General features: G+C 41.2%; 1 protein-coding gene across 20 annotated transcripts in view; it reads left to right on the forward strand.

Annotated features, from left to right (window-relative positions):
• Plcb4 (phospholipase C beta 4) overlaps positions 1-27,003 on the forward strand; it is a 385,025-nt gene that overhangs the window by 200,395 nt on the left and 157,627 nt on the right. Inside the window, exon 1 of one of the 20 annotated variants that reach the window (XM_028884524.2) lies at positions 293-406. The exons of the other annotated variants lie outside the window; for them this stretch is intronic. The gene's annotated coding sequence lies outside the window, so the exon portion shown is untranslated. Of the gene's footprint in view, positions 1-292; positions 407-27,003 lie in introns of those variants that run through there. 20 annotated transcript variants of the gene reach the window in all.

Below are 27,003 nucleotides of genomic sequence, written 5' to 3' on the forward strand. Positions count from 1 at the left end.
ACTAGCGTTGAACAGCCAGTGAAGGCCATCCAGATTCTCATTGGCAATATAATAGAATCCTTTTACTTTATTCACAGGGAGTTTTTCATCTACACAAAGCAGCAAATTTTGATGATTCATCATAGAAATTGGTTTACCATTTACCACAGAAGAAGCTCTATTAGCCAACAGCTAAGAAAAAGAGAGTTGGTAATTCTAGTCTTCAGTTTCTAGTGTTCTTATTGGGCAGGATATAATTATCTAGCTTCGGATTCACTCATCCCTGAGGACTTGTCTCCCATCTCTCCCAAAGGGTCTGTGATGGTCACTGTCTCAAGTTCCTGAGTGTCTACTTGACGAGTTACTTAAAAGCAGATCCCTGGCTGTGCTGTGTTTTCACAGGTTCAGCTCAACTAGTTGGGGAAAGGTAACAAATATGTTTGCTTTGGCTAGCCCCACCCCAGATATCTGATTATTGCTTTCACTGTCTCACAGCCCTATCAGAAGCCAGTGATTTATCATCACCTTCCAACACTGAAGGAGACTGAGATTCAAGGAAGTTATGGACCTTTGCTTAGATTCACAATGCTCATTGACAAAGAACTTCTGATTCTGAGGCTGTCTAGTAACAAAGTCTGCATATAACCACTGAGTATTAGTTTTCCTTTGTATTTAGGCTTGGTGTCTTTCAGGAGATATGGACTGTCAGTGTTATTACATATACTTATGTGCATCCATAGTTCAGTGTTTCTATTAATTAGGATGATGCCTGCTTGTCTAGATTACTTAACCTCTAGAAATTATTCTTGAATTATGTGAATTCTGGGAAAGTAATACTTCTTGCATAAACTATTTCATGAACTAGTGAGAGTCTTCAAAGGAGGGTTGCTGAGATGGCATGCTGTAGAATTCTTTCTAATGTTTGTACCTAAAGTCACAGGTCATGGTATAGGATAACTATATTAGCCAGGCCTCTAGAACACAGACTCACTGGATTTTAGAGAAAATTGATTTGACTTGATGCAAATGAAAACATTTCACACAACTATTTTGCAATAAGGTTCTGTATATCATCTGAAGGCCTTGTCTATACGCATTACAAGTACTTCAGTGAACACACAAACATGGTCTGCTAAAGAGTATGCTCATGGCCATCTGAAATCAAGATACTACAGTACTAGTGCCTATCAAGATGCTACAGGAGCTGCAGATCTTGCACTGTCAAGAGTCTGTGTGTGTGCCCTCATGGTCTCCTTTCTCCTTAGGACCTTCCCCCATCCCCATTCCCTGACATACTAATGCAAGTCTGGACTGTTGTTTTAGATTTGCTCTGTGGGAAGTTTTGTATTCCCTTTGTCCTTGGGTGCAAAACAAGTATGCTTAGAGGCCAGGGCTCAGATTTTGTCTGAGTATATTCTGCTCCTGAGTGTGTACAGTGGTTGTGGCAAATTTCTTAGTGAGCATAAGCTGGAATAAGGAGATGGCTTATTTGACTTCATCTGAGATCACTTGTCCTTTGGTCTAATGAACAGTCACTGAAGCTTGATCACTGTTAATGTTCAACCTGATTTCCTTGTCAGCTCTGGCTGTAGAGAAAACGGTTCTCTTTTTTCGTTTTAATTCTCTTGGATATATAACTTGTGGTTTCTTTTTGTTTTGTTTTTGAGACAAGGTTTCTCTGTGGAGCCCTGGCTGTACTGGAACTAGCTCTGTAGACTGGGCTGGCCTCTAACCCACAGAGATCTCTCTGCGTCTGCCCCCTGAGTGCTGGGATTAAAGGCATGTGCCACCACTGCCCAGCCAGCTGGTGATTTCTATATTTTGTTTTTGTTTTTGTTTTTTTAAAGGCTTCAGAATTCTAGGGAGGAATGTGTCCAAGGAATTCAGAGGAGGCTGGAAAGTCTACAGGAAGGTAGAAATTGTTGGTTGAGTTTAATCCTCTGATATAGTGATGAAAAAAAATAATGTGTTGAATATTAGACACACATCAAGTAGTACATAGGAATAGTAGGATACAGTTGCATCTCCAGATTGAGGATACTGACTTTCATAAGATGTCAGACTCCTAAGTCATTTGTATAGCAGCTTCTTTAACCCTCAAAGCAGGTCTGCTGAATTAGGCAAGACAGCTTTTTCCATTGTACTGACACGGGACAGCGGCACAGAGATATTAAATAACTTACTAAGGATGACACAGCCATCAAAAGCCGTGCCTGTCACGTCAGTCCGGCAGTGTGATCCCAGAACGTGTGCATGCGTGAGTGCCTGTGTCTCTACGTGTGTGTGTGTGTTTAGAAGAGTTCTCCCAGAATCAGCAACACCTTTTAAGTCACAGATGATGGGTAAGAATTAGAAAAGCGGGTTGAGGATTTAGCTCAGTGGTAGAGCGCTTGCCTAGCAAGCACAAGGCCCTGGGTTCGGTCCTCATCTCTGGAAAAAAAAAAAAAGAATTAGAAAAGCAAAAAAGGAAGAAGCTGTTTGACGATTAATGCCGGTCAAACAAATGGTGGTGGTGGTGGTGGTGGTGGTGATGTGTGGTGTGTGGTGTGGTGTGGTGTGGTGTGGTGTGTGTGTGTGTGTGTGTGTGTGTGTGTGTGTGTGTGTGTGTGATGCTAGAACCAGGCTGTGTAAGTCTGTCAAACTGTATGCATTTCTACCTTGTGGATACCAGTGAGTCAGTGACAGACTTTAATCAGATGGCATGGTAGCACTGCTGTTGGCCTTCTGTGTAGAGATGGCAGGGAAAGACCAGGGAAAACTGATTTGAGACCTTAATTTGAAGGTTTGGCAGCAGCCCATGAAAGGGTGATACTGACTCACCCCAGGCTGAATGAGAAAGGAGCTGGTACAGAGATCTGCGGAGGTTAGAGTGCCCAGGAGCTCAGAGAGAAGAGATGGAGGGAGACAGCTGTTCATATAGTATTACAAGGAGTGAAATGTTCATTTCATGGTTTCTGCTCCAAGCCAGCATTTCATTTCTGCAGTTCCCATCTCTGCATAGAGCAGAGGGCTTGTTAATTGTCAGAGGACCAGATCCACGTATTTCCCTTGGACTCCTTCCCCATTTGACTTTTAGGAAACCTTTCCTGCATGCAGCCTCATCAGGGCAGCAACTCTGGTCCTTCTAATTTGCATCAGGTGAGAGCAGAATGAAAGACAATGAAAGAGAGATCTCAGGCCAGGCTTCTGTCTTATGAAGAGTGCCTTACTTCTGAGGCACTGAGATGAGTCAGGATCTTTGCCCTCCACATAATGAGATTCTGAACCTGTCAACTTATATTTGTAATTACATGTTACAAATTGCATGTATGATACACAGATGGTCACATACATCTGTAATCCTGGTACTGAGGAATTAGAGGCAGGAGAATCACAAGTTGGAGGCCAGCCTTGGCTACATAACAAGCCTGTCTCAAAAAAAAGTTAGTTATTGTAGCTGTGAGCCTGTATGTGTATGGCTGGGAACAGTAAAGCTACTTCCACAGTTTTTAATTAATACACATTTAGAATGGTAGTTTTTTCCATAACCATGAAAAGTGTTAAAGGGAAGTTGTTATGTCCTGAGAACCGTGCCTTGGGCTTTCCCTCTGTTCTTTGATCCCCAGTTGGGCTATCTGGGTGAACTGGGCTACCCCACTCCACAAGGGCTTCTCCTTTGCCTCATAGGTTCTGTGTACAGTTCAGAGCCATGGAGTGGTGTCAGACACATAGCCCTCGTCATCTGACAGTCTTGCCCTTTCCATACAGTTCAGGATTTCAGATGACACAGTCCATGCCTTTAAGGGTTTAGAAATCTCTATTACTCATTTGATCCCCTTTTTCTTATCCCCCTTCCATCTTGTAGTGTTCATCCAGCCAATTGTAAGAAGACAGAACTTTACATATGATGCTTGAAAATATTCTTTCAATTTAGAATTCTGCATACAAAGAAAACTGTTTAGAATTGTACCACATTGTAGGGTGATATTCATTTCTACAGTCCTAAAGACAGAGACTTGCATTTCTTATGAAATAGCATACTTGGTTGGTTTGAAATAGGAGGCATATTATCAAATGAAATGCTGTTTATGTGATGGGTAGATTAGGAGAAAAAGAGGTACTATTTATCGAGTACTTACTCAGTCCTAGTGACATGATTACTGCTAAACGTTCATTATTTCCTGGCCGTACACAGTGTTGGTTGAGCAGTGATATGATCGGTTTTTTCCACAGATGACATAAGAGATCTGGGAACATTAGGCTCATGTGATGTTTGGACATAAAACGGCCCTGTTACCAGTCACTGAAACCTGTTGCTTTCATTTCCCTGTATTTCAAAAGAAGTCAGTACATAAGAATTGGTAGAGAAAAATGGATCTATTTATACTTTTGCCAAACTGGGCATAGAAAAAAAAAATACTAATTTCCTCTCCAATGTGCCTGTGGCAATCTTATAACTCATGGAGAGGCAAAGGCCAAAAGACGTATAAATTGATTGTGAGATGTCTAAACCAGCCTTGTCCTTGAAGGCTACTGGGTACTGGGTTGCCTCTATAGATTGCATTCTCAGGATGGAGGGGCTTACGTTGGTCCCTTTGGATTGTCTCTTCTGTCCCACCATGGCCCCAGCCCTTTCTATGGCAGTCTCCAAGGCTGTTGAAAGTTTAGCTCTACTCCCACCCTCCAGTCAGTGGCACTCTTAGGAAGTGATTGGCTCCTAAGAGTGCTAACTTCACTGATAGGATGGACTGTCCCATGAAGGAGTTCATAGCTGATGGGCTATTAGGAAGAGAGGACTGGAGGCCAGAGGAAGAAGGCCTCTGAGGGCATACCTTAAAGAATAAGTCTTGTCTAGGCACTGGCCCTGTCTCGTCCTGTCTCTCCTTCCGGGAGATACTCTGCAGTGAACAGCTTTCCTTTGTCATCCTGCTTTTGTCTAGCCAGCCATGGACTGAAAGCTCTGAAACAAGGAGCCCCAAATAAACCTTTCCTCCTCTGAATTTAGTTGTTCAGATGTTTTATCACAAAAACCTGGCAGAAAGCTAACAGACACCGCTCACATGTCCAGTATGATATATAGAAAGGAAAGAGGTGAATTTGGACTGATGTGATCTGACTTTCAGGTTTCATTTTAACCCATACACCACAGGTTAGGTTTCCAGGAGAGAGTGCAGAGATGTGGAGGGAGGGAAGAGGCAGGAGGCAAAGGAAGGGGTGGGAAGTGTTGTCTATGTAAGTGAGTTAGCTGCTGAGCGAAGAGAGCCCCATTGGCATAATGGCTGCAGTATGGATCGCGTTTATGCCTTTCATCCCAGGATACTGGACAGGAGAAGGGGTCAGTAGAGCAGCCACTCATGGCTCTTAGCTTTGTTTCCTCTGTTCAGGGATCCAGGCTAGTGAGAGTGCCGTCGTCATGAACATTTAGTTTCCAGTTCACCTGGGATGCGCTCCAAAGGAGTAGATCACAAAGACATAGATAGACATGGATCATTTCCTCTCAGATTTTAGAGGCCCAAGTGTGGGTTTCAGAGAGGCAGGAACCACGTGGGGAAATAGTGGATCATGAGCTCCTACTAGAAACAGAGCTGTGTGTACAGTTACACTTTTTAGTCTACTTTGAGAGAGGAATTATTGTGTCACTTTACAAAGGGAAGAATGGAGAAAACAGGATTTGCCTGAGGTCGTGTGGCTCTTAGACAGTCTGTGCTCTTCCCCAGTCTTGCTCTTCCCAGTATTCCTTGCACACAGTTTTCTGCCTCTGCATCATTACCATAATCTAGAGGATCTGTGATAGGAATCCCAGAAGGCGAGATGCAGATTCCAAATAATTCTGTTCTACTCAAAATATGGCCATGCACTGGCACTTCACAGTGAGCATGTCAGAAATGTGTCACTTCTATTGCCAGCAGAGACCCGATAAAAGTCACCATGGTCTTTGTAAAGGACCACTTGTAATCTGGTCACGTGGTAGAGTCTGAGAAGCTCTGCATCGGGCTCTTGGAGGCTAGCTTCTCCCCCTGACTGAGTGTGTGACTGTCACACACACCCGCCCACCCCTCCCATCCCCCTCATGCTCTCCCCCCCATGCCATGTGAAAGAGGTTAGACATGGCATGTTTGCCACACAGGGTTATAGCCCATTGTGTAAACTTCACCTTCTATGACTAGTAAACATGTTTAACCTAGAAAGGACTACTTAGCCACACAATATTGAGTGTTTGCTCCCTATTGTTTTTTGTTAAGCCTCGAGTTCTTTCCACGGATAAGCCAAAGGCAAAGGAAGAGAACTTTGCTGCTCTGATGTGTGGGCAATGATTTAGTTTTCTGAAAAGAGCAGCTTTGTTTCCCTCTGTGAGAATTTAGAACTACCCTGTTATTACCCGTAGCCCACCATTACTGGAAAGGGGAAGGGAGAGGGAGTAGTTACTAGAGCTAGGGCACAAGACTGAACAGCCTCATTCCCTGGGAGGAATGGATCCAATGTGCTTAGGGCAAAGACACACAGGGCAGACAGCTGTTGGGGAATAATCAAGCCTCTTCCTGAAAGGTTTATTCTCTTGTTTCTTTGCCTCTTGTATCTGAGGTTTCCCTAGAATGAACAAACCAGGAACAGGCACCTCAGGTCCAGTGCATGACCCTATCCGCCTACCACATGCCCACTGCCTCGGAAGGTCACCCGTGCTATTTTTATTCATTTAAATATCACAGCCATTCAGAGCAAATATTTCTATCTTGCCTTCTGGATGATTTGAATATTGAGAACAGAAACATGCTTAGAGTCGGAACAAATAATTGCAGATATACAGACTGGCCCACTCACAGCTTTGTTCCCTAACGAATGGGGAATGCGGCTTGTGAGTTGCAAGTCTTTAATACATCCTGGTGAACTGCTACAAGCTTAAATGCTCTGCGATGCAAGGAAGGGATTGGTCAATTTTTATGCTGGTGTATTTCATTGCAGTCAAGCTGAGAAAGAGTTGATATTGAAGTTTCCGTACGGGGTGGTTTAAATGAGAATGTCTTCTGTTGGCTCAGGTGCTTCAGTCTTAGACCCCAGCTGGTGGCACTGTTTAGAGAGCCTTAAGAGGTGTGGCTTTGTTGGAGAATGTATGTCACTGGAAGCTGGGTTTGAGAATGAAAAGATTCTCTCCATTTCTTTGGCTTCTTGCTTGTGATTTGAGATGTGAGCCCTCAGGTTGTAAGCCAGCCGCCATGTTGTTTGCTGCCATACTTCTCCTCCATGATGGACTCTCATCCCTCCAGAACCGAAAGCCAAACAAACCCTTCAGTTGATGAGTTTTTGGTCATGGTCTTTTATCACAGCAACAGAAAACTAAATAATATTCGTGGTTTCCAGCTGCATTCAAAACAATGGCCTGATCCATGAAGGTGTGTATTACTTAGACAGGGCACCCAGAATCAAAGCTCTTAAGTACTTTTACTCAAGAAATGAATATAAAGTATTTCTTTATGTAGTTTTAAAGTTGAACATGAAGTAAAATCAGGCAAGGGTACTTGCTTATTAATTCACCCATGATTATTTCACACATTCGTGATTTTTCATGACACTTATTAAAATCACCCTAACAAGTACCTAGTACCTCTTGCTTCCAGCCAGAGGGAGCTGCATAGATCTCACAGCTGGCTGATGTGATAGCTGGGGTTTTGTTGTTGTCTTAGGCAATAATTGAGTAATCACTATGAGCACCAGATGGCAGCTGATGTGTCCTTAGGTGGCCTGACTTCCACAGGTTCTCTCACTCACTTGATGCCTGTTAAACGAGATGGCTAAGAGCTTTATGAAACTGGGCAAATTTTGATGTTTGTTATCTGGTTGGAGGACAAGAAAATCTCTAAGGACAGAGTGCAGAATTATACCTAAAATTAAGTGAATCTCCTCTTCTTCTTCTCCTCCTCCTCCTCCTCCTCCTCCTTCATCTTTTTTTTTTCTGAGATAGGGTTTCTCTGTGTAGTTTTGGAGCCTGTCCTGGTACTCACTTTGTAGACCAAGCTGACCTCCAACTCACAGAGATCTGCCTGCCTCTGCCTCCCGAGTGCTAGGATTAAAGGACACTACTGCCCGGCATGAATCACTTCTTAATTTATTTTTTTAGCTGTATATTTTGTCTTTATTCTTTTATATATATGAATACATTGAGTATTTTCTATTGTATAGGGAGGTATATACAGCATATAAAAATGATTCACTTTCCTGTGCATCCAAAAATTATTTCTGACATGGACATGAGCTCAAAATAATTATAGCACCAGGTGGAAATGTGTAGGTGGATGTTTTCTTCCTGCCCATCAGTTCCAAGTAACCACATAGAGGCTTATATTAATTACAAAATGCTTGGCCAATAGCACAGTCTTATTACTAACTAGCTCTTACATTTTAAGTTAACTCATATTCCTTATTCATGCTCTGCCATGGGTACCTTTATTAGCATGGCACATATCTCTTGCTCCCTCTGCATCTGGCTGGGGACTCCTCACTCTGCCCTTCCTCTTCACAGCATCCTCTGTGAATGGCTGTCCTGCCTATACTCCCTCACTGGCTACCTACCTGTCAGCTTTTTATTAACCAATGAGAGCAATATATATTCACAGTGTACAGAAGGATCATTCCACATTAGAAAGAGAAAGAGTGTGAGAATGCTATGTGACTTAGGGAAAGGGAGAATTAGAAATTTTGAAGAGGAAATGAACTTTGAGCCAGACTTGAAAGATTAGATAGAGTTATAAAGTAGGGAGATGAGTGGGACTGGTTCATCTTAGGCAGGGGAAATAGAAAATATTGGGGAAAATAGAAAAAAAAAGTGACTGGCAAACAGGTAAAGCAGAAATTAGAGATATCAAAGAATTCAAGAGTTGAGTTTTAAAAGTCATTTCCTAGGAGTTCACCATCATTTTAGTAATCACTTAAGACAATTAGAATTTTATTATAGAGCCAGGTGTTGGTGGCCCATACCCTTAATCCCAGCACTCGGGAGGCAGAGACAGGTGGATCTCTGTGAGTTCGAGGCCAGCCTGGTCTACAAAGCGAGTTCCAGGAAAGATGCAAAGCTACACAGAGAAACCCTGTCTCAAAAAATCATTAAAAAAAAAAAAGAATTTTATTATACAAACAAGATTTCATTTTTAAAGTATATATGAATTAGAACATCACCTTGTACCTCAATATCAGATACTGAGTCAATAAAAATAATTTCTAGAATATATTTCAGAAAGCACAAAAAGAAAGAACTTAGTAAGAAATCTTTACCAAAATGAAAACCATGTTTACCATTGGAATATTTGAAAGCTATTGCATTTTGTTTCTGGGCATCTTTCTGACTAGTTGATAGCACATATCACATGCTACCATTTCACTGAACATAATCCAAGAAGCATTACCCATGTTGTGCAAAGCTCTTTGAAAGCATTGTGTTTAATGACCCAGCCCTGCTTCATCTTGGGGCTTTGTCACTTTAGTCTACCCCGCCCTGGTGTAGGAGGTTTTGGGTGGTCCCTGTGTTTTGCAGGTGCAAGCTGGCTAGCCACCCAACCTTTGGCATGTTGCAAATGGCAAAGCATCTGTAACATAGCTGAGATACAGACCAAATTATTTCCCTGCTGGGAGGAGCCAGGAGAAGCCAAGAGATTTCTATACCCTTAAATTAGCAGTATCTGGACATTGCGGGACTTCTAGGGATACCAATTATTTAGCAACCTATGTCATATCTTCAGAGAATTTCTGAGTGGGCCACAGATCTTCTGGCCCATGGGAAGGAGACTCATTGCATTTCAAAGCCCTCTGGTGCCCTTCTGTTTCCTGTCAAAGTTGTGATTACTAGTAAAGGACTCAGACACAGGCTATTCACGTTGCATCTCCTAGTTGAGAAGAAGAGGGAGACAAAGATATCATGTTCTTTGCTCACCTAAAAGATGATGTGGGCAGGGGAGATAGAGCACTAAAGACAGGGAGGGAAGCTAGAATCTCAGTATGGGGAGGGGGCGGTCCTCATCCCTTCTTAGTTGACATTAGCATCAGCAAGGCATTCTCTCTCAGATTGAAAAACACTGACACACTCACTGACAGAGAAACCATGGTGCCTTGCTTGGGTTTCCAGTGAGATCCAGCACCTTTGTTGTGGCCTGCCCTTTGGATTCTGTGACCCTGGCATACATTTCAGCAGTTCTTGTCTATGTTTGCCTTTCCTTATTGAGATTTTACTCCATGGATAGATAGTAAAGTGGAAGAAATACAGGTCCTCAATGATCACTCCGAAGTCAATCCAGCCATAAAAAAATGTCTTCAGTCTCCACAGAAGTTGGTGCTGTGGCAGGGTGCTCCCAGACTAGCATGCAGTCCTAATCACAAAACGCCCAGAGGCATCCTTTGCAATGGTTCAGCAGAGGACTTTGAGCTAGGGTTAAAGTAAAGAGACAGCTGCCCCATGGGATGAAAAAAAAAAAAAATTAAAAGAGGCATAGTACATTTTACATAATAGATGCTGTTCTGAAAGTTTCTCTGGAATTAATTTCCCATATTAAATCATGTCTCAGACTTTCTCAGGAACTTGACTTTTTAAAGGAACTGTTAAATTTTGTGGAAAAAGTAAGAGTTTCATAATACCAGTATGCTTACCCTGGGATGAGGGTATCTTGTTTAAATTTGGGCTCCACTGTTTGGCGGCTCTGTGATATAATTGCTTGAGGCCTCAGTTTCCTCCCTCAAATGCAATTCAGTCACAAGGCTGCTTTCTTCAGGTTAGACAAGAGAGAACATGGCAGAACCTAATATTTGAAGTCAGTTTTAACACTTCCAAACGTTGCTACAAATCTGGAAATTACCAAGTTAGATGCATGTAAAATAGCATTTTTGGATTAGTGTTCTTTTAGCTATGAGCCACGTCTGTTAAGCTGGCTACAATAGCATATTCAAAATAATTCATGGCTTATTAGGTATGAATGATAGAATGTGCTGGTCTAGAAGAATTTCAAAGTAATGCATTTGAACCCTGATGTTAAATAGACCTTTAAGTAAAACAGAATTGTAAAATGTTTTACTCTAATGTTTACTACATACTATCTTATTGCCTACATTGCCCTTAAAAAATATAGACACTTACATTTAAAGTAATAGTCTATTTAGTGTGAAATGTGGATGTGAACATTTTTCTTAATTAAATTGAGGATGAGTTAAAAGCTAGGCTTCTTGGAGCCGGGCGGTGGTGGCGCACGCCTTTAATCCCAGCACTCGGAAGGCAGAGCCAGGCGGATCTCTGTGAGTTCGAGCCAGCCTGGCTACCAAGTGAGTTCAGGAAAGCGCAAAGTACGCAGAGAAACCCGTCTCGAAAAAAAAAAAAAAAAAAAAAAAAAAAAAAAAAGCTAGGCTTCCTTGAAAATTGTATATAGCAAATGCATCTTTCCTTCTGACTTGGTTTAATTGGGGGGAAAGTGGTTGGCAGATGGCTCTGTGGATAAAGACAGACATTGCCACCTGATGGTTCAAGCTTGAAGATCTGTTTGATTTCATGAACCTATATAAAGGTGGAAGGAGGGAAAGAATCAACCCCATAAAGTTGTATTCTGACCAACACACATATGCAGTGGTGTACATGCACTCCTGACCCTCATAACACACACACACACACACACACACACACACACACACACACACACACACACACACACCATTTTTATATGGCTAGTGATTTACCCACAATACCAGATACTCAAGTTAAACAACAACAACAACAACAACAACAAAATATGCAGCTAAATGTTGTAAATGACTGTTAGACATTCCCTGCTACAGAATGCTGTTATAAAATCCAGATGCCCTTACTCAGAGCCTTAGTCACTCCTGAAATCTCATGGTCTTCCCCTTACTCATTGCTTGGAAGAGAAGAGAATTCATGAATAAGAATAATTTGGGAAAAAGCAAAGCCTGACATCAAACAGAATCCAGAATAAAATTTGCTTTGTTTTCATGGGGAATAATGGCCACCATTTCATTGTTCATTCAGTTATTTACTCCTTTCTTCGATATTCTCTGGCTGTCTTCTAAAGTGCCTGTTACTGCTAGGCACAGGATGTAGAGAATGGAGAGGGAGGGGTCACAGATAAATAAGGCTAGGAATCTTTCTCTGTCAGGCTGCTCATGCTAAAATGAAAATGTGTGTATTCATAGTAATTAGTGCCATCCTAAAAGTGATGTTATAGTTTTATGTGCTTGCTTGAAGGAAAAAAAAAAAAAAACAACAACACTGATTTAATTCTAGTATTCTGTATTCCTGCATTTCTGCCCAAGATCACTTTGCTAGTTTCTACTTGCACACCCCCTTCTGTCTCTGGATGTCCTTTCCCCTTCCCTGAATCTTCTTTTTTCTTTGTTTGCATTGGGATAGGGTCTTATGCAATCCAATCTAGCCTTGTACCCAGTTCAATGCAAGAATGACCTTTGACTCCCGACTCTCTTGGCTGCATCTCCTGAATATAAGTACTGGGATACAGGCATGTGCCACCATACCCAGCTTGGATTTATTTTCTTTGTGTTCTTTAATAATATCATTCTTTTTTTCTTTTTCTTCTTCTTCTTCTTCTTCTTATTATTATTATTATTATTTTGGTTTTTCGAGACAAGATTTCTCTGTGTGGCTTTGTGCCTTTCCTGGAACTCACTCTGTAGCTCAGGCTGGCCTTGAACTCACAGAGATCAGCCTGCCTCTGCCTCTCAAGTGCTGGGATTAAAGGCGTCACCACCACTGCCCAGCTAATAACACCATTCTTTATAACCTGATAAGAATGGGTGTTCAACCTCTAGAATCTACAGAAACAAAACAAAACAAAACCAGTCTATCTTTTTGTTCTTCCTTGTTCTTGAAGATACATAAGCTCACTTTTTCAGCATAACAAACTACTCTAAAGTTGTATGGAATTAGAAAATAGTATTTTTTTTTTCTTTCATAGCTTGGTTTGTAGGTTGGGTGATTCCACTGTTCAGATCCAGTTCAGTAAGGAATAGATGACAAAAGGTGGCCTTGTTCACAGATTTGGGGCCATAAACTGTCATGATTGAGTGAGTGAGGATATAGACTCCCACAGCCTGGAAGGTTCCAAACAGAAGCAAGCAAGGATGCTCCAGTGGACATGGCATGCATCTACGCAGGGCATATGCCTGAGCACATGTGTAAACCCATGTAGAGAAATAGTCTCCCTGTGTTGATGGAAGAAGTTGCAGAGACATGCAAAGGAGCATAGCACAGGGAAGGGACTGCTGTGTAGCTCTTATGTTAATGTGCTGGCATGCACAGAGAAAGAGACAGAGCAGAAGAGCCCCATTTTGCCCACTGACTGGAACAAGTGAAGTTCATTTCTGTAAGGGATGGATGAAAGTGGGGCTGGTACACAAAGCCTTCTGTGCACTTTGCGATTCCATTTGTCTCTAATGACAATTATATCTCACTTCTTAACCTCGACAGAATCCGTACAGGCCTCTGAGAGTTGGTCTTATTTGGACTCCATGGCTTCCATCCTTGACCCCTATGTGATCAGAAGCCAGTCTTCCAATAGGTGGGGACTAGGATAGAGACAGTGTGTGTAGGAAGCAGTTCCAACTCTCAGAAAGAAAAGGATGCTGTGCCTACTGTCTGCCTATCACTTCGAATCTGCCAGACTCCAATCTCACCTTACGTCAAGTGCGGGTCTTTCTCCTTCCATGCTAGATGAATAGGTTGTTCCCCAAAGCCTTTCTGCCCTCGTCTTCCCTGGCAAGTGTCATCTTCACCTGCCTATAAAGTATCAGGTCCCTTGAGATGGATTGTCCACCCTCATAGTATGCTCTGCTGCATCTGACATCCTGACTGTGGGATCAATGCCCAGTGCTCTCCAAAAGGCTACACAGTATGTTGACTCACAGGGACAGCAAAATCATTAACAAATGATTACCTAGCAGAAGAGGAAGAGTCCATATTTAACTTTCATTTTGTTCTTTTATAGTGCATATTTTAACATTCTGTTTAATTGTTTTCTTTCTCTGGGTCACCAACACTTTAGGGCACTGTCAGAGAGACATTGCCTTGTTAATTCCTTCACTGAAGGAAGGTCAGAAGCAGATGTTCATCGATTCCATGGATTCCATTCCAGACAGCATAGGTGTCAGCTTTGGGCCACATGTGTACGTGTGGCAAAACACAAATAGAAAGCAAAATTCGAGAAGTTGCTGTTCTGGTTGAGAGACATCTTGAACAAGCATAAAACATACTGAAGGTATGTGTTAAGTAGAAAAATAGAGTAGAAAAAGACAGGAAAAGGAGACATTCCAGTGGTACAATGATGTTGTATCTTAATGAGTGACCAAGAAGGATCTCTCAGACACAGTGACATTTAAACTATGACCTGAAGGTAGTTAGTCAACCATGCACAGAAAAGCAGTCTGCCCTTTGGGATATGCAAAGCTTTAGAAGCAGAATTGTGAATAGCCTCCGTGAGGCACCAGGGAAATCCCAAATGGGTAAAATCCAAACAGTGGGCAAGCAATAAGAAACAAGGTGGGAGACTAGAAGCTAGTTAACCTTGAGTACACTGTATAGACAGGCTTAGATCCCGATGGAGAAGAGGACTCATAATTAAAGGATAAAGAACCAAACTGTACTCATTATATGGGCTTCCAGAGAGAAGGGGAAGAGACAGGCAAATGTGCCTCTGTCCTATGACCTGTACATCTTTGCTGTCCAGCTTCTACTGGTTGCTTACCTGCTTCCTCATGTGGGGAATCTATGTCTGAGATTGAATCTCCATTAGAAAAATCATTGATGCAGATGAAACTTTACACAATGATCTCCCGGTATGTGCAGAAATGCACACTTCCACAAGAAAGAGATACAAGATCCAGAGGGGGTCCATCAGACAGCTTTTTCTGTAGCTCTGGCCATCGACCAGGTTAACAGTCCTGTCAAAGGAGCGAGCCTCTTCATTATGCATTGATTTCATATTATTTAAGGTATCACGAAGATTAAGTTTTAGGTCAAGTTGAGACAGCTTTGCTTAGGTTCTTTGGGTAAAACTCAGTAACTGTGTTGCACTAAAAAATATCAACAGTTATTTAAATTAACATGCCTTGCTTTGAGGTGGCTCTCCTTGGGAGGAAGATGATGCGGAAGGCAGGGGTTGGGTTTTCAGTGTGGTAAAACAGTCTACATTAATATTGCTTCTCTTTTATGAACCTCTTTGCCATGAAGAAAGCCATTGAGGACAAGAAGCTTTTGGGGGAGGTATGGTAGGAATAACTTTCTAAAAAAGTTAAAAGTAACCCATTATAATAAAAATAGAAAAATGTATATAATGCCATTATTTTAAACAGACCAGTCAGACTTATTCTGAAGGTACTTGTTTATTTTCAAGGTTATTTGGTTATTTCTAACTTAGGGCATTTTTGCGAGTAACACTGGGCTCCGGGATGCATCGTTGAATTGAAAACACAATTAAATGATCATCTTTTTTGCTTTCTGTTGTCCTCAGGAAATACAGCTGTAGTCCCACCACTTTGGCAGAGTGTAGTCTTCCTAGTGCCGGAATTCATAAGCAATGTAGAAGACTATTTAGATCCTGTAGTATAATAGATTGATTTGTCTTAGTATGTATGCTTATTGCTGAGATAAAGAAATGGCTCCTGGGGTTAAGGCATTTGTCAGCAAATCAGTTAAGTACATTACTGTTACAGAAGACAGTTGCTTCTCTGTGTGACCCACTAATCAGTTTTCCTGGCCCAAAGCTTGAAAATAATATGAGCAACAAAGGCTCTTAGCTGTAGCTTCAGGAAGAGCACTGTGTAGTATTTCTTCTAATCTATTTTTCTTAGTGGGGAGTGGAATGGGGTGGCGGAAGGGGCAAAGACAGGATCAAGTGTGGCTCCTTGGAGCTGATGAGCCAGCAGATAAATTCTGTGATGGTATGTCCGTGGCCAAATCCAAGTCCAAGTCAGGGTTACTTGTGGAGGTTAGGATGCTCTGCAGCTGCTAAAGCAGTGTGAATGCCTGGTTCTGGAAGTGGTACGACATTCTGACAACATTTTTTGTCCATCATCCTTTCTACCGTGGAATCCTCTTCAGTGTAAATTTATAGGAGTGTTTCTGGTGGAGAAACTCCTCCACTATGGTTTGTGGGATTCTCTATGTTTTCACAGTAGCTAAACAAGTCACGTCTTGAATGAGCTCTTTCTAATTTGAGTGAAATTTTTTATTAAACTGCTTTCATGTGTCCTGGAATTATGAGATACCATATGTAACTCATTGTATTGGCAGGTATTTAAAATTATCCTGATCTGGATGCAGACATCCACGGCTAGGCCCCTGGTGGAGCGCTGGGAGTCTAATTAGTGAGAAAGAGGAGGGTTTATATGAGCGAGAATTGTTGAAACCAAGGTTGGATAAAGCACAGGGACAAATAACCAAATGAATGGAAACACATGAACTATGAACCAAAGGCTGAGGGGCCCCCAACTGGATCAGGCCCTCTGAATAGGTGAGACAGTCGATTGGCTTGATCTGTTTGGGAGGCATCTAGGCAGTGGTACCAGGTCCTGGGCTCATTGCATGAGTTAGCTGTTTGAAACCTGGGACTTATGCAGGGACGCTTGGCTCAATCTGGGAGGAGGGGACTGGACCTGCCTGGACTGAGTCTATCAGGTCGATCCCAGTCCTCGGGGGAGACCTTGATCTGGAGGAGGTGGGAATTGGGGGTGGGCTGGGGGGAAGGGAGGGAGGCAGGAAGGGAGAGAACAAGGGAATCTGTGACTATTATGTAGAACTGAATAGTATTGTAAAATAAAATAAAATAAAATAAAATTATCCTGGAGTTTAGAGTAGACATTTCCCCTATTTATTTATTGAATGTAGATGTCTATGTTTGAGTAATTCGTCTACAATTTAAAATGGTGGAAATAAACATATCTGTGGATTGTTTCTGCTTACAAGCCTTCACACCTTCTGTGAAAACGCCTTCCTTGGAGAGATGTAAACCATGTCTCTCCCCTTCCTTATAATATCCACCAAACAATCTAAAGTATGATTAGGGTTTTCCCTGGGGAACTGACAAGTTTATTGGGCTTACATAAAGAGCATGAATGAAGGGTTGCTCCTAGGAGTGTGGGTGATCCTGATCCCAAAGTTGTTACACCAGAAAGTCATGACCCCTGCTGGTTGATGGCTTTCCCACAACTGTATAGAAGGAGTTTCCTTTAGTTAGTCATGTGCACTGCACTGGTCCCTCCTCAGGCTTCCACAGCTCCCAGAGCACAAGTGGAATTAAGCAGATTTGCATACAAGTGTTTGGGAAATGCAAGAGAGAGGAGCCAGTCTCAAGTGAGGGTCCCTGTAACCTTCCCTATACTCTCCTTCTCTGAGGGAAGGTTAATAATAAACTGTTCTACCCATCATGGTATCTTGTGGGCAGGCACAGCTGAACAGATGAAAATGACAGCGGTGTTTCTCAGAGGATGGTCGGTGTTCTACAAAAGCACTTTGTCAAACTGGTGCTCAAGAAGGAGGCCATTGTTTATCACTTTGTTTCTTATGGTGTATGTGGGAGGTAGCCTTTAGGAAAAGCTCTTCGGCTTCTGGTTGCACCCTATCATCTATTTCTTTAGGCTGGAGGTTTCCATACATGCTATCTAAGCATTTTGTTCCAGAAGAAGACGTGGCAGTTCTGTGCACAGTCATTTAAGCCTTGAGATGTCTATGACACATTTCTTTGCAATAAACTTTGAATGTGTCTCGAGGTTTTACATCTGCCCGAAAACAGAACCGCAAAATGCTACGGGAGTAAGAGAGTTGAGTACTTTGCCAGTAAGGTTATAATGAGTCCCGATTTCAAGGACAGAACGTTCTAGACACTGTTAAACTTCTACAGAGATTAATCAGGACTAGAGGGCCTGAAGTATGGCACCAGTCAGTTTCTGAGTGGATCTATTTGTTAATGTAACATCTCCTGAGACCTGTATGTCATCTAACCAAAAAGGCTTCCTGCACATCTGGTTGTGAGCCAAGGCACTTAAAGCTCTTGTCGGGTGTCCTGTCCGTGAATCAAAGAATAGTATCCTTCTTGGTGATGTGTTGAGATTACGGGTCCTCTATGAACTTGAGCCAGCACCTTTCTTTCAGCAAGAATCATAATGTTCCAACATGCCTCTTGTCAATCGGGACTTTATAGCTGGAGAGATGGCTCAGTAGTTAAGAGCACTTGTTGTGTTTGTAGGGACCCAGGTTCAGTGTGCAGCACCCATGATGTTCACAAGCATCCATAACTCTAGTTCCAGGAGATTTGATGCTTATGAGCACTGAACAACCAAAACATTGTGAGCATACTTATAAAGACAGCACGCACACGCACACACACACACACACACACATTAACTTAAACATACACACATAAGTTAACTTAAAAATGATTTTATTTGTGGAAAACAAAAACAAAACAAACAATGACAACAATTTCACATACTGCCAAACACCACGCTTCAGCCTCCTGATCATATTGGATATGTTTTACAATTTTTTTCCTAGAAAAATTAGAAAACTTAAGGTGGTAGACTCAGGCTCATGTACCCACATACTGGACATGGCTGTAACTAAATTATCATTCAGCTTGCCCAAGAGGGTCTCAGGAGACAGGAGGAGTTGTGGAGAAAACCAAAGTTATTATTGGCACTTGCATTGGACTTTATCTTAGGAACATTAGCTTATTTTGCTATCTACGGAGACCTTAACCTGTGTTTCCATATCGTTCCTTTGTGAAGGGAAAATGCCAATACAGAATGAACTGTTTGATAAGCTCCTTCACAATTTTAGGGTATTTTTAGACTTACTGTCTTAGAGCTAATAAGCAGTGAAGCTGTTTTCATGATTTTATTTTTATGAGCCCTAGTTTTATCTTTCACTATTTATCTGATGTGAAAATGGTTTTAATATTTGGAGAAAACTTAGTTGAGTCATGCCAAAATCTTAATAACCTTAGGCTTTTCTCATATTTCAGACTCTTGGGGAATCTCTGTATGCTAACATAGATTTTAATATTATAGAAATGCACCAGTGACCTTTCCATATAGCCTTCACAAAATTACTCTGATATAAACTGCCAGAGAGATGGGAACTTTCTTGAACTGAGAGTACACATGATTGATCTGCATTTTGTGGTTTATCTTGTATCTAATTTTCTTTTCAGATCCCTTGTATTTCCCCCGTTTAGGCCAAACAACAGAAATTTTCATATTCTTAAGCTGGGGGAAAAGGGGGGTTCTTTTTTTTTTAAGTTATGTTTTCATTTTGTGCCAGCTCATTTGACTGTGGTCGATGAGACTGCTGTTTTGAGTCTAACAGGCTTTGTGCTTTAGAAATGAGTTCAGATAGGACACTTCATCAGTTTGTTTTAGCCTTTTAATTTTAATATGCCCACTTTGGGCACGGGGGCCTGAAGCAGCTGCGTGTAATGGTTTGTGACAAGTATTAATTCAGGATATTGTATTCAGTTTATAAAACAAAATGATGACTATTTGGCACACAAACTGTGACTTCCCAAAATGAATGTTGGCTAGAATCCTGAAATCAGAGTTCTTTGTCTTCTGGAGACTGGCACAAAGATGGCTAAAAATGACTAAAATCTGAAGCTTGTGGCTTCGACTTCGGATTTGTTATCAGTTCTAGTTTAGAGTAGGAAAAGGCTCAAGAGGTATGTAGTCAGTGTGAACCATGATTTCTCAACCGCTTTCTGTGCTCTTCTTAACGGCTTGACTGTTTCAAGACCCTTTCAAACCGTAAACCAAATGGATGATGTCTCCTTAAGAAGTAAAAAGTTGGCCGGGCGGTGGTGGTGCACGCCTTTAATCCCAGCACTCGGGAGGCAGAGGCAGGTGGATCTCTGTGAGTTTCGAGGCCAGCCTGGGCTACCAAGTGAGTTCCAGGAAAGGCGCAAAGCTACACAGAGAAACCCTGTCTCGAAAAAACAAAAAAAAAAAAAAAAAAAAAGAAGTAAAAAGTTGTCTCTTGTAGTAGCTCCAAGACTATCTGCAGATGGAAAATCGGGCAGGCATTCCCCAACAGCCAGCCATTCTGTAGCTAACTACTCACTCCTGAGCTGTCACTAATACTCTTTCCAGAATAAACAGCAGAACACAGTTTACTGCTTATCTGTGTGAGGGAATGGTTAGACATTGATTCACAGGCCTTTGTAAGGAGCCAGTGGTGTCATAGTGGCTTGTACTAAACCAGCGTTAGTTTCTGAAAGACAACAGAGGGCGAATTAGTCACATCAGTCACCCAGCAACCAGTCTTTGGTCACTTTTAAGAAGGGACCGTCCACATCTTAAGTGGATAGAAGTATCTCCTGTGTGAAACAGCTCACTTCATTGTAAAAACAATTCCTAGTTTCCTGATGATTTATAGTTTGCACTCCTGGCTGGGCATATGGCCTATATAATAGAGAGCTTACCTATCATATTTAAGACTCTAGGTTCCAGTCCTGGCACTTCAAAAGCAGCAAACAAAATAAGTAGACGAATGAACAGATAGATAGATAGATGATAGATAGATGGTGGATAGATAGATAATAATAGATAGATGATAGATGATAGAAAGAAAGAGAGACAGAGAAAGAGAGACAGAGAAATAAGTAAAGAAAGATAGAAAGAAAGATAGAAAGAAAGAAAGAAAGAAAGAAAGAAAGAAAGAAAGAAAGGAAGAAGGAAGAAAGAAAGAAAAAAAGAAAGAAAGAAAGAAAGAAAGAAAGAAAGAAAGAAAGAAAGAAAGAAAGAATGAATTATGTGCTCCTGAGATCATTGGTCTTTATTTGTGATTTTTACTGTTGACTGAAAACAGACTTTATTGTTTCCTCTTCCAAATACATGAAGAAGTCTCTCTCTCTCTTTTTTTTTTGTCTGTTTTTTTGTGGTCTGATTGTTCTTTATTTTATATCTAGAATTCACTTATGAGTGAGTACAAACCATGACTGTCTTTCTGGGTTTGGGTTACCTCACTCAGGATGATTTTTTCTAGTTCCATCCATTTGCCTGCAAATTTCATGCTTTCATTGTTTTTCTCTGCTGAGTAGTACTCCATTGTGTATATGTACCACATTTTTTCCATCCATTCTTCCGTTGATGGGCATCTCGGTTGTTTCCAGGTTCTGGCTATTACAAATAGTGCTGCTATGAACATAGCTGAGCATGTATCTTTATAGTATGAATCAGCATTCTTTGGGTATATGCCCAAGAGTGGGATAGCTGGGTCTTGAGGTAGTTCGATTCCTAATTTTCTGAGAAACCGCCATACTGATTTCCACAGTGGTTGTACAAGTTTACATTCCCACCAACAGTGGAGGAGTGTTTCCTTTGCTCCACATCCTCTCCAACATTGGCTGTCATTGGTGTTTTTGATTATAGCCATTCTGACAGGTGTAAGGTGGTATCTCAGAATCGTTTTGATTTGCATTTCTCTGATGATTAAGGATGTTGAGCATTTCTTTAGATGTCTTTCAGCCATTTGTAGTTCTTGTTTTGTGAATTCTCTGTTTAGCTCTTTAGCCCATTTTTTAATTGGACTGTTCAGTATTTTGATGTCTAGTTTCTTGAGTTCTTTATATACTGTGGAGATCAATCCTCTGTCAGATGTGGAGTTGGTGAAGATCTTTTCCCATTCTGTTGGCTGTCTTTTTGTCTTATTGACTGTGTCTTTTGCCCTGCAAAAGCTTCTCAATTTCGATAGGTCCCATTTATTAATTGTTGTGCTCAGGGTCTGTGCTGTTGGTGTTTAATTTAGGAAATGGTCTCTGGTGCCAATGCGTTCAAGAGTGCTTCCTACTTTCTTTTCTATTAAGTTTAGTGTAACTGGATTTATGTTCAGGTCTTTGATCCACTTGGACTTGAGTTTTGTGCATGGTGACAGATATGGATCTATTTGTAATCTTTTACATATTGACATCCAGTTATGCCAGCACCATTAGTTTCTTTTTTCCATTGTATAGTTTTGGCTCCTTTGTCAAAAACCAGGTATTCCTATGTGCATGGATTAATGTCAGGGTCTTCAATTCAATTCCATTGGTCCGTATGTCGGTTTTTATACCAGTACCAAGCTGTTTTTATTACTATAGCTCTATAGTAGAGTTTGAGGTCAGGGATGGTGATGCCTCCAAAGGTTGCTTTATGGTATAGGATTCTTTTAGCTATCCTGGGTCTTTTGTTTTTCCATATGAAGTTGAGTATTTTTCTTTCCAAGTCTGTGAAGAATTGTGTTGGGGTTTTGATGTTGATTGCATTGAATCTGTAGATTGCTTTTGGTAAGATTGCCATTTTTACTATGTTAATCCTACCTATCCATGAGCATGGTAGATCCTTCCATTTTCTGATATCTTCTTCAATTTCTTTCTTTAGAGATTTAAAGTTCTTATCAAAAAGGTCCTTCACTTGTTTAGTTAGTGTTATCCCAAGGTATTTTATATTATTTGTGGCTATTGTAAAGGGTGATGTTTCTCTAACTTCTTTCTCAGCCCTTTTATCATTTGTGTATAGGAGGGCTACTGATTTTTTTGAGTTGATCTTGTATTCTGCCATTTTACTGAAGGAGTTTATCAGCTGTAGGAGTTCCCTGGTAGAGTTTTTGGGGTCACTTATGTATATATACTATCATATCGTCTGCAAAGAAGAAGTCTCTCTTGACTTGGCCTGAGAGGTTAGGCCAGGGGCTTGAAGATGGGACAATGACCAGCTTGCCTGAAGTTTTTTGGCTTCGGTTCTCACTCCATCACAGGGAGAGCTCATTGGAACTCTGTAGCCCTTAGAGTCTTACCTTGCATGACAAAATAAAAGGTTCATTTTCATATTGTTCCTCAGGTAAGTGTTGATAGCCTTCTAAAGATGGTAGCATAGGGGTCACGAAATACTTAAATGGTGGCATCCGGTGGTTGGCCAATATTGTCATATCTTTTGATCAAGTACTCCTGAAAACTGATTAAGGTTTAAGCAGCTGCCTCCTCACCACTAGCTCATTAAAGTTGAAGTTCACCCAGAGTTTAGGTATTTGTCATATGAAAAGGCCAATTTCCTTTGTCTCGTGGTTGCTTTCTATGATAACCTCTGGCTTTGCTCTTTGTTGTTGTAACAAGCACCTGCAATAATCAAGTTACAAAAACAAACCATTTGGGCTCCTATTTGATGCAGGCTGGTTCATGACCAACCAGCCACATTGCCTCCGGTCTTTGTTAGGCATTATGTGATTATGTGGTAGACTCCAGCCACTCAACGACTGGCCTGGAATGAAAGAGGTGAAGAAGATGAGGAGAGGATACCACTGTCCTCTTTCAAGAGGATGCCCCAGTAACCTGAAGACCTCACACCAGGAGGTCTCCTCTTTAAAATTTTTCTTTAAAAAATGTTTTTATTTGTTTTAATTTTTTTATTTTATTCTATTTTTTTATTTTTGTGAGACAGGGTTTCTCTGTGTAGCTCTGGCTGTCCTGGAACTCACTATGTAGATCAGGTCAGCCTCAAACTCATAGAGATCTGCCTGCCCCTGCCTCCTTGGTGCTGAGATTAAAGGCCTGCATCACCACTCTTAAAAATTCTATCACTTCCCAGAAGCTAATCAGCTGAAGACCAACCTTTTGGCTTATGGGTCTTAGGAGCAGCATTCCCAAAGATGTTGTCATTGCTTATTGTTATTAGATTATATTGGATACATTCTTCCAAATAGCCCTTTCTTAGTGGTGGACTCAGCTCAGGGCATGTTTGGACACCTGACATTCCAGAAGAAGGCTGATGGAGATGGTTTAAGATGTGGCTGAATACACTGAATACAGGGGGTTGAAGTTCTAAAAAGGAGACAAGAATGGTGATGGCACTTTATTTCCATGGAAGCAAGAAAAGATAAAGGTCAGGAGATGGGGCAGCACTTCCTGTAGAAAGAGGATATGTGGAATAGAAGGAGAAGGTCAGAGTTAGATTCAAGGAGCTCAAAGAAAATTATAGCTAAGATAATGATCGAAATTGAAAGCCCCAGGCCTAGGTGCCCAAAAGCATTTGAGTAGAACATTTGAGGTGGATCCCATGTTTTAAGATAGTTAAATTAAATGAGTAGTTAGGAAATGACAATATCAAAAGCAACCCTCTTTCTTTTTGAAACAAATTTGGCCATAGGAGGATGCATCCTTGGTGGTTAAAATATATCTTCATTATAAGCCTTCTTTTGCAAACTTTTATGTCACAAACATTAATGACAGTAGATTTATTATCTGTAAAACCTGATTTCTCCAAGTTATGGTCAAATTGGATGCTATTCCCTTTGGTTTTGAAAAGAAAAGAATAAAATTAAAACACATGTAATGGCTGAATCCTGTTGTGATTTTACCAGTATTAAATGTAGGTAATTATTAAATTTTTTACAATGTCCATTACAGATAGCCCTCAATTAGCATTGTAGGTCAGTTAATGCCATGCAGCAAATTTGTAGAGCCTACTTTTTCTCCTTCAAATTAAAATTTCTGTATTATATTTAGAATACTCTAAAAACAAAAAAAAATTAGAAAAGTGATTCTTACAAATGAACAGTTATTTTATGAGTACATTTAAAATAAACTGCCTTTTTCCCATGGATAATATAAAATTTTTTTCTACTGCCTGTTTTTGATGTGGAAGTTGCAAGAATCTGTCCTTGGTAATGCCTAGGTAGGAAACTGGAGGGGATGATCATCCATACTTCCCTCAGTGAAGCAGTCTTTTGTTTTAGTTTAGCTACCTGATATAAAGCAGCATAAAGTCACCCACAGGAAAAGGTCATGTTCAGTCATGCTCTTTAAAGGCCATTCCTTCAGAGTCTTTTACTGTATTATAGGAATGTTGCTGTTGAGAATGGAGGCTGCCCAGTGAAGGAAAAGCCACCACAGGGTTAAATTCTAGTTCGAAGGGACATGGAATTTTCTGAACTCTGTTTTTCGCAACTTGCTGTTGGCGACATGGTTTCTGACTTGAATAGAGCCTGGGAAAAGGCTTAGTAAAATAAAGCTTTCCGCCCGCCTATGTTGGGTGTGCTCATTAGGGACATCAAGCTCAGAGGGATGGTGGTCCATGGTCCTGGCGTCAGTACTCCCGAGCTCAGTGCTCTTCCAGCTCATTCTCTCCTTGTAACTGCAGGAAGCTGGCATGTCTTACATGCTGCAACTCCCTCCTGCTGGCCTGTAGCCTTGTGGCATTTTAGAATCTGTTACTCCAAACTCTTTCCCTCAGGAAACAGAATAATTGATCGCAGACGACACAAGGACCAAAGTGGTTTCCAGGAACATTGCTTATTAGTACAGACACTTGAGGAAACCCAGCCCTTGTCTTACAGGGGGCAGCGAACTCAGTTGAAGAAACCCGGGGTTTGCTCTCTTTTCCCAGCCTGGCTTGAATTAAATGTCAGAGACATTTACTAAAATAGTATAGGATACAAATCCTTGGGAATGACTTCACATGTGACTGACCTCTGGTATCTTCCTGCTGCCTCTGGGCCTTGTTAGAAGGAAGGATTGTTTTTAGGTCCTATACCAGCTGGAGAAGCAAACACACTTTAAAACACTCCAATAAAAGCACACATCTTATGAAAGGGACAATTATTTGAAGGTTGTTGACCTTCACAAGGATTGGGAAATGTTTGGCATCTTGTAAGTGTGCTTTGATACTGGAGGGCTGTTCTGGGAATGTCACCTTGTCATTACTCTGCCCTTTGCTCTTCAATACACAATGGTAACACATTGTCTGACATCTTAGTTGGACCCATCTTAATGTGGCTTTCATTTTGGGAAATAAATATATTCCAGGAAGGATATGTGTGGTCTTCAATAACATGGGCATGTATAGACTTGAATCTATTCACATTAATGTTATAGCTGAAACAATGCTTAATCCAACTAAGCTCGAAGAGTCCGGGAAAATATATCAATATATCGTGCCTGTTGTACAAACAAGGACACAAGAAAAACACTAAAGAGGTTAAATAAATGCTCCCTCAGCATTCAACAACTGGTTGGGGTGGATCTGAGCTAGACACACAGTCCATTTGTGATTGTCAGTCTGTTTCCAATTTGGAAGGCTTAATATTCATTGTGGAAACAGCTTAATCTGTAATTACAGTTAGCCCCACTTTTAAAGCCGTGGACAAATTGCTTATAGAACTGTAAAATCGGGCTGTTTCTTGTTCACTTCTCTAATGTCACACTGGGATGTTTATCTCATTACATAAACATAGGAAGCACGTGTCTGAAGTGAAGGAAGAAGACCCAGTTTCAGTCTCCCCTCTGGTCTGTCAGACAAAGCCTGCGCACCAGTGTTTCCTGTGTGCACCTGGAGCTTTCCTGCCATTTGGGGTTCTGAGGTCGGAACCCACCCGGGACCATGTGCACACAAGGCAAGCACTCTACCTCAGAGCCACAGCCACACTCCTCATTTGTGTGCCTATTCCTGAGTCAGGGAAAAAGAGTTTGCCACTAGCTCCACTTAGTTCATATGTCATCTGTTTGGCTTGACTTAGAAACCAAATTACTACAAAGCATGCAAATTTTAATTTATATGTAAATGGGGATCTTCACAATGGAGTGAAGTCTGAAGAAATGACAAAATCAAGATACTTTCATATTTTCTGGGCAAAACATCTAATAAGATTGTGAAGCAATCATGATAGGTCTCTAGAGAAGGTCATTTCTAAGAGATAAGGAAGAAGGTAGGAAGGCTAGATCAGAGCCACCTCACTGTGTTCATGAAGGATACTGTAGACCCTCTGCCTTAGACACTGTTTTATTACTGTGGAGAGAGGCCACAACTAACGCAACTCCTATGAAAGAAAGCATTTAATTGGGGGCTTGCTTACAGTTTTGGAAGTTTAGTCCATTATCATCATGGTGGGGACAATGACAGCAAGCAGGCAGGTGCTGGAAAAGTAGCTGAGGTCCTGATCTGTAGGCACAGAGGGAGAGAGTCTTAGCCTTTGCATGGGCTTTTAAAAGCAAAGCCAACCCCAGTGACACACTTCCTCTAATAGGGCCA

Source organism: Peromyscus leucopus, chromosome 4 (genome assembly GCF_004664715.2).
Source record: "Peromyscus leucopus breed LL Stock chromosome 4, UCI_PerLeu_2.1, whole genome shotgun sequence".
Lineage (NCBI taxonomy): Eukaryota > Metazoa > Chordata > Mammalia > Rodentia > Cricetidae > Peromyscus > Peromyscus leucopus.